The sequence below is a fragment of the Bombus huntii genome, unplaced genomic scaffold, assembly GCF_024542735.1.
Source record: "Bombus huntii isolate Logan2020A unplaced genomic scaffold, iyBomHunt1.1 ctg00000090.1, whole genome shotgun sequence".
NCBI lineage: Eukaryota > Metazoa > Arthropoda > Insecta > Hymenoptera > Apidae > Bombus > Bombus huntii.
In genome coordinates this window covers 40,001-47,500 of record NW_026099345.1, presented here as the reverse complement: position 1 = coordinate 47,500, position 7,500 = coordinate 40,001, and positions in this window count along the sequence as shown.

Here is a 7,500-nt window from a genome sequence, read left to right as displayed (position 1 = left end):
GGGTGTCCTCGACGTTCGGAGGGGTTGTACTTTCTTGTCTGATCGCTGTCTGCTCCGGCGTGTCCGTTTCTTCCTCGTCGTCGGGTAGTAGGGCGGACAGCATCGCCGCCGCGGTCATTCGCCAGTTGGAGGTTTCTCCTTGTGGCGTCCGCAGGGTCGACACTGTTTCTTCCCTTCTCAGCTTGCCCGTAGCCGTTCGATAGGCGATGCCCCAGGGTTCTGCGTTGCCCTCCTTTGTTACAAAGTCCCTCCAGCTACGTATCTTGGCCTTGGTGATTGCCCTTACGTACTCTTTCCTAACCTCCCTGTACCGCAGCTTCTCCTGCTCCCTCGTTGTGGGGTCCCTGGTCCCCTGGTATTTTCTCCTTGCCCGGTAGACTCCCCTCTTTGCTCGTGTGAGCTCAGGCGTCCACCACGGCACCGATCTGTGATACCATTTCTTCCTCGGGATGGCGGCATCGCAGGCTCTTATGAGAACTTCCTGCATCTGCTCGGCCATTCGTTCAACCTCGCTCGGCTGCCGGAGGGTTTTCTCCCGGAGTGTCTTCTTCTCCTCTATGATCACTCTTTGGAAAACCTCCCAGTTGGCGTGCCGAGTATTGTATCTCCTTTCCTGAAGCTGCGGTGGAGTGCTCCCTTTGTTAAAATCGAGACGCGTCTCCAGTATTCTATGATCACTGGAGGTTCCGTCCTCGTGTACTTTCCATTCCCTCACGAGCGGTATTGCTTCCGGAGTCGTCATGGTCAAGTCTATGTTCGATCGCCCTCTAGTCGTTTCGAATGTGAACGCCTGTCCCGGTTTGTTGAGGATGTGGAGGTTATATTGTGCAATGATAGCCTCCAGGGCCTCACCTCTGTCGTCGATGTCCTTACTGCACCACAGCGGAGACTTGGCGTTGGAGTCCAGGCCAATGATGGCCTTCTTTCCTCTTAGCCTGTTCAGTACTTTATCTAATTGTTCGAGGCCGACTTCGATGTTCTCGGTCGGCGGAAAGTACTGGCTGACGAAGTATATCTCCGTCTCTCCGTCGCTTACTTGTACGCAAGCGCAGTGCGTTGTACATAGTCCGGCGATTTCGAGCGGCGTTAGCTCCTTCGATTTAACTCCTATTGCGGCCATTGGTGGGTCGCCCTTCGATCCTCGACAGGCGATCGAAATTCCTGTTCCGAGTCCGGGTATTTTTCCGTCAATGCTGTATGGCTCTTGCATTAGCAAGATTTCGTCGCCATCAGCCTCCATCTGCGTCCTGATTTCGTGGGGGACGGTTTTGGAACGCTGCATATTGTGCTGCAGGATCCTTATACCCCTTCTACCCCCATGTCCTCTTCCATTCTTGTTTGGGGCTTTATTCATAGGTCGTCCGTGCAATACTTATTTCCAGCGCCTTTTTGTACATAGGGCAGTCTACGTTAGAGGCCGCGTGATCGCCTTTTTTCCCTGCCTTCTTGCAGTTAACGCAGCCGGCGTTCTTGTTTTTGTTCGTGCACTCTTTAGTGCCATGTCCGCTTTCTGCGCAGTGTGCGCAGATTTCGTAGCCCAAGCGGCAGTATTTTGCCACGTGCCCGTAGCCTTGGCACTTGTAACAGCGGCTGACGGCTATGTAATCCCGAACCCGGCAAGCATTCCACGAGATGAATATCTTGCCGGTTAATAATTTATCTCTTACCTGGGGGGGTACTTCCAGTACCCAGTTAGTTTCCTGGGAGTCCTTGCGGCCTGTTCTGAAGCAGAATTTAATGGCTGCGACGTCTTCATCTGTTAGCCGCTCCTGGTTCTGCTTCTTGATACAGCCCGTTATTTCCTTCTCCGGCATTTCCCGCGGTACATCGTACAATATTACCCGGGGCAACCTCCTCTGCGGTGTGCTGGTTTTTAGGCCGGCCTCCTTTAGCTTGGCGTTCTCCGTGAACGCTTTTAGGCCTTCGGGGTTCGCTGTTTCCACTACTAGCCCGTTTCCGCTGATCTTCTTCACTGCGGTGATCTGGATACCCCTCTTACGTGGGTTCACCAGCGTGAAGACTGCCTCCCGTGCTTCCTCGCTCGTCTTTATCTCGGAGTCGGAAGACTCCGGTCGGATTATCACCGCGTTTGTAGGTGGTTTGACTGAGATTTGTCCCACTATGCTGTTCCTCATCTTGACTTTTTCCGCGTAGGAGGGCAGTTTTGGCTCCATCCTTGTCTTTACTGCCGTTTCAAGCCGCTTGCTGGTTTGCAGCGTCTTGTTGACGGCACTCAGTATCGCCATTTCTTTCTTTACCGCACCGGTGCTCTGATCCAGCTTCCCGGTGAGGTAGCTATTGTGGAGTAGGAGCTCTTCCACTATCCCTCTCATGTCCCGGAAGTACCGCATGATAGTTGCGGTTTGCTCCTTATTTACTTTCTTGTTTGGATCCAAACAGAAGGCTAACACGCCCTTCTCTATTTCCCCTGCCTGTGCTCTTAAGTCGGGCACGGCACGGGGTTCGTCTGCTGCTACGGGCGATTGCTGCTGCTTCGCCTCTTCTCCTTTTTCTTTCTCCTCTGTTCGCTTTCTTTTCTCCTGCAGCGGGCTTTTCCCCTCCACCTTTTGCGTTTTCAGTGGTTGGAGAACCACTCTTGCTTTGGTAGCAATTGGGGATTGACCCTTCGTAGCCATTCTGATCTTTCTTTTCTTTCTTTTAACCTTTTATCTTCGGAACGTCGGCGCTTCCGCTACCGCCGTCGTCAGTAAGTCCCACCGTCGGTAAGGCCCACCGTCGGTAAGACCCACCGCTGGTTAACTGTCTCACCGTCGGTAACCTGTCCCGGCGTCGGTAACTTATTCCCCCGTCGGTATCTTATTCCACCGGTGGTAAGGTGGATTTGCGCGGCTAAGTCCCAACGGCGTATTATTTTACGCGCACAGACACTAAGATCCGGCGACGTATTGTTTTACGCGCACAGACACTAAGTCCCAGCGGCGTATTGTTTTGCGCGCACAGACACTAAGTCCGATGGCGTAGCGGCGACACTAGTCACGCACTTGTACTCGCACTGAACTATTATTTCCTCGCGCGCAGGCACCAAGTCCGGCGGCGTATTGCTTTTACCGCACGAGACGAAGTCCCAGCGGCGTATTGCTTTACGCTCGCAGACCAAGTCCCAGCGGCGTATTGTTTTACGCGCACAGACACTAAGTCCCAGCGGCGTATTGTTTTACGCGCACAGGCACTAAGTCCCAGCGGCGTATTGTTTTACGCGTCCAGAAACTAAGTCCTAGCGGCGTATTGTTTTACGCGCACAGGCACTAAGTCCGAAGGCGTAACGGCGGCACTAGACAGGCACTCGCACTTGCACCGCACTATTATTTTCCTCGCGCGCGGACACTAAGTCCGGCAGCGTATTGGTTTTACCGCACGAGACAAAGTTCCAGCGGCGTATTGCTTTATGCTCGCAGACTAAGTCCCAGCGGCGTATTGTTTTACGCGCACAGACACTAAGTCCCAGCGGCGTATTGCTTTACGCGTCCAGACACTAAGTCCCAGCGGCGTATTGTTTTACGCGCACAGACGCTAAGTCCCAGCGGCGTATTGTTTTACGCGTCCAGACACTAAGTCCTAGCGGCGTATTGTTTTACGCGCACAGACACCAAGTCCGAAGGCGTAACGGCGGCACTAGACAAGCACTCGCACTTGCACCGCACTATTATTTTCCTCACGCGCGGGCACTAAGTCCGGCGGCGTATTGCTTTACCGCATGAGACAAAGTCCCAGCGGCGTATTGCTTTACGCTCGCAGACCAAGTCCCAGCGGCGTATTGTTTTACGCGCACAGACACTAAGTCCCAGCGGCGTATTGCTTTACGCGTCCAGACACTAAGTCTTAGCGGCGTATTGTTTTACGCGCACAGACACCAAGTCCGAAGGCGTAACGGCGGCACTAGACAAGCACTCGCACTTGCACCGCACTATTATTTTCCTCACGCGCGGGCACTAAGTCCGGCGGCGTATTGCTTTTATTTATCTACTCGCGCGGGACAAAGTCCCAGCGGCGTATTGTTTTACTCGCCTGGGCTCTAAGTCCGAAGGCGTAATGACGGCACTAGTCGATCACTTGCACTAGCACTTCTCTGTGTTTCAAAACTGGCTGCTTTTTTTGCTGTGTCTTGATGTGTCACTTTGAGAACGTGGCACATAGACCGCAGCGTGTTGCTTTGCGGACGCGGATACACTAGGTACCGCTGCGAGCGGCTTCACGAACACCTGCACCGAGTCCCCCGGCGTATTGCTTTACGAACGCGGACGCTAGGCCCGCGGCGTGTTGCTTTACGAACGTTGGCGCGCAGTTGCAAAGTAGCCCGTGCGGCGGCGCTGCAGTCGCGCGTCCCAAGATGTCTTCCACTCTGCCCTAACCTCTGCCACGTTTTTCTATGTGCTCTCACGCTTCTATAAAAGCGATCTCCACTGTTCTTTATTACTACTTTTCTTCCCAAGCACTTTCACTCCACTTTTGCGTTATTTCCTCGCCCGATTTCTTTGCTTTTCCGCAAGAACTCGAACACCAAGTACGGAGCGACGTGAACGCGTGCACTCAGTATGCCGCCATCTTAAGTAGATAGTAGATAGGGACAATTAGTGTGAGCGTATAAGGGCTCGGCTTGGGAGGCCGACCGCGCCATTCCTGGAGTATAACACTCAAACTGGCTTCGCTCTATAGATGTTCGATATTTATTATCTACTTCCTGACGGCCACTACCCGGGGACCGGCGCGCTGGTGGTCGGCGCGCGACTTGGAAAAACCCTGCCCTCTCCTTTCGGGTCATTGGACAAGTTGAACCTGCCCTTTCGGGCGGCAGCTCGCTTAGCCGGCGCGGCGCGATGCGCGCATCTCGCCGCGCCGTTACCAGCGGGGGCCACGAGGAGGCGGAGCTGCCAGCGTGTTGCTCGGTCCCAGCAGGTTGGCTTTCCAGCCGATTATTCCCTGCACCGTCACAGTATTCATTAGCATGAGTACCGCCTGCACCGACGGTCGCAGGGAGTCCGTCCTGTGTCTTCCTTGCCTTTTCCTTTTTTGTTCTTTTCTTTCGTGCTCTTCCTGGCTTTTTTCGTTTTTGTCTGGTTAGAGTCCGGTGTCTTCGTTGGTTTCTGTTTCTCTCAGCGTCGCGGGTTCTTCTTCTTCTTCCTCTTCTTCTTCTCCCCCGCTGCGCTGTTGGGGCGGTTTCCGTGCCAGCCTTGTACTCCGTCTTGGGGGCTGGTCTGTCGGTTCGCCCGGCTGTGGTGCTCCTCTCCCTGAGTATCGTCCATGTGGCAGGGGTCCCTCTGTCTCTCTCAGAATTCTCCTTTTCCTCTCCTCCTTCGTTCGCAGGACAGTCCTTGTGAACTGGAGGAAGTGGGGGTATACGTCCTTCGTTATAAACTCCCACTTTTCCTTCGGCCAGTCTAGCTTTAGATCGCGTATCGCGTTCCGCAGCGTTTGACGGTCTTCTTCGAAGAGAGGACATTCCTCGAGGATGTGGTGGGGGGTTTCCTCGTTGCCGCAGTCGCACGTGTCCACTTCGCTCAAGCCGAACGTCTTGAGTTTGCTGTTAAAGTCCCCATGACCGCTGATGAACTGAGTCATGTAGTGGTCGGGTCTTACCCAGCGGTTCTCAAGCCTGTCCTTAATGCTGTCGAAGTATTCGTGGGTCGTTCCTCCCTTGCTCGTGGTCTGCCAGCGTTCCTGCCACTTCTGTATTGCTTGCCTGGCGATTTCCTTTTCGCTGCTTGCGTCGTCTTGGCCTTTTCGCCATTTGTATTTCCTTGCTCGGGCTTCGATGAGGAGGTCGATCGGGATGACTCCAGCGATGACCTGGAGGGCCTCTGTTGATGTTGTCCTATAGGCCTTTGTCACTCGGAGGAGTGCCATCCTCTGCGATCTTATGAGCCTGTTCCTTGCTTTTCCTTTCAGCAGGTCGCTCCATCCGGCTGCGGCATATGTGGTTATCGGTTCAAACAGCCCTTTGTACAGGGTACGCATGGCCGCGTGTCCGAGTCCCCACTTTGCCTTGGCCACTCTCGCGAGGCTGTTAAATAGTTTCTGGCACTTTTCCGTGGTCTCGTGTACATGCCTGTTTATTTTCAGGCCGCTTTCTAGGTACACTCCCAGGTACTTGATCGCCTGCTTCATTCTTATGCTTCTGCCATCGATTTTGATGATCGGTGGTCTCTCCGCATCCAGCTTGCCCTTCACGAGTAACATCTCTGTTTTCTCTGCCGACAGCGTGAGTTTCTTTCTGGCGCACCAAGTAGCAACGCGCGTGACTATGTTCTGTCCCTTTTCTTGCAGTTCGGTCCTCGCGTTCCCTGCGATCAGGATCACTATGTCATCCGCGTACGCGATCGGTTCACCCTCTGTCGCGCTTGCCGTGAGTTCGGCTAGCAGGTCGTCGAATATTAGGTTCCAAAAGCTTGGACCCAGTACCGACCCCTGCGGGCATCCCTTCGTGACGGGTTTGCTGACCGCGTCATTTTTCCCCGCGATTCGCACGGCTCTGTCCGAAAAGTAGCTCCTCGTCAGTCGATATAGGTTGGCGGGGCAGTCTCTTCTCTTCAACTCGTGGAGCACGTTGGGCCACCACACGTTGTCAAATGCTCCTGATATGTCGAGTGCGATTGCGAGTACGTACTTTTCCTCGCTCATTCGCTCGACTATCTCGCGGAATTTTGCGATCGCGTCCACCGTAGATCTTCCGGGTCGGAATCCGTACTGCCTGTCCGAGGTTAGGGCGTGGTCGTGGAACATCGTTGCCATCCTAGTAGCCATCAGTCTTTCCAGCAGCTTGCCCACCATCGATAGTAGGCAAATCGGCCTGTAGGACTTCGGGCTACTCTTATCCCGTTCTGGTCCCTTCGGGATAGTGATGACGTTCCCCAGTTTCCAAACCTTTGGGAAGACTCCCCAGGTGAGGCAGCTGTTCATAAGCCTGAGGAGTTCCTGATGGATTCCACCCCAGGCGCGCTGAATCACCTCGGCCTCGACTAGGTCGGGTCCAGGACATTTCCCCTTCGTTAGTCGTTTTACGGCGCCGCTGAGTTCCTCGTAGCGGAACTCTGGGGTGTCCTCGACGTTCGGAGGGGTTGTACTTTCTTGTCTGATCGCTGTCTGCTCCGGCGTGTCCGTTTCTTCCTCGTCGTCGGGTAGTAGGGCGGACAGCATCGCCGCCGCGGTCATTCGCCAGTTGGAGGTTTCTCCTTGTGGCGTCCGCAGGGTCGACACTGTTTCTTCCCTTCTCAGCTTGCCCGTAGCCGTTCGATAGGCGATGCCCCAGGGTTCTGCGTTGCCCTCCTTTGTTACAAAGTCCCTCCAGCTACGTATCTTGGCCTTGGTGATTGCCCTTACGTACTCTTTCCTAACCTCCCTGTACCGCAGCTTCTCCTGCTCCCTCGTTGTGGGGTCCCTGGTCCCCTGGTATTTTCTCCTTGCCCGGTAGACTCCCCTCTTTGCTCGTGTGAGCTCAGGCGTCCACCACGGCACCGATCTGTGATACCATTTCTTCCTCGGGAT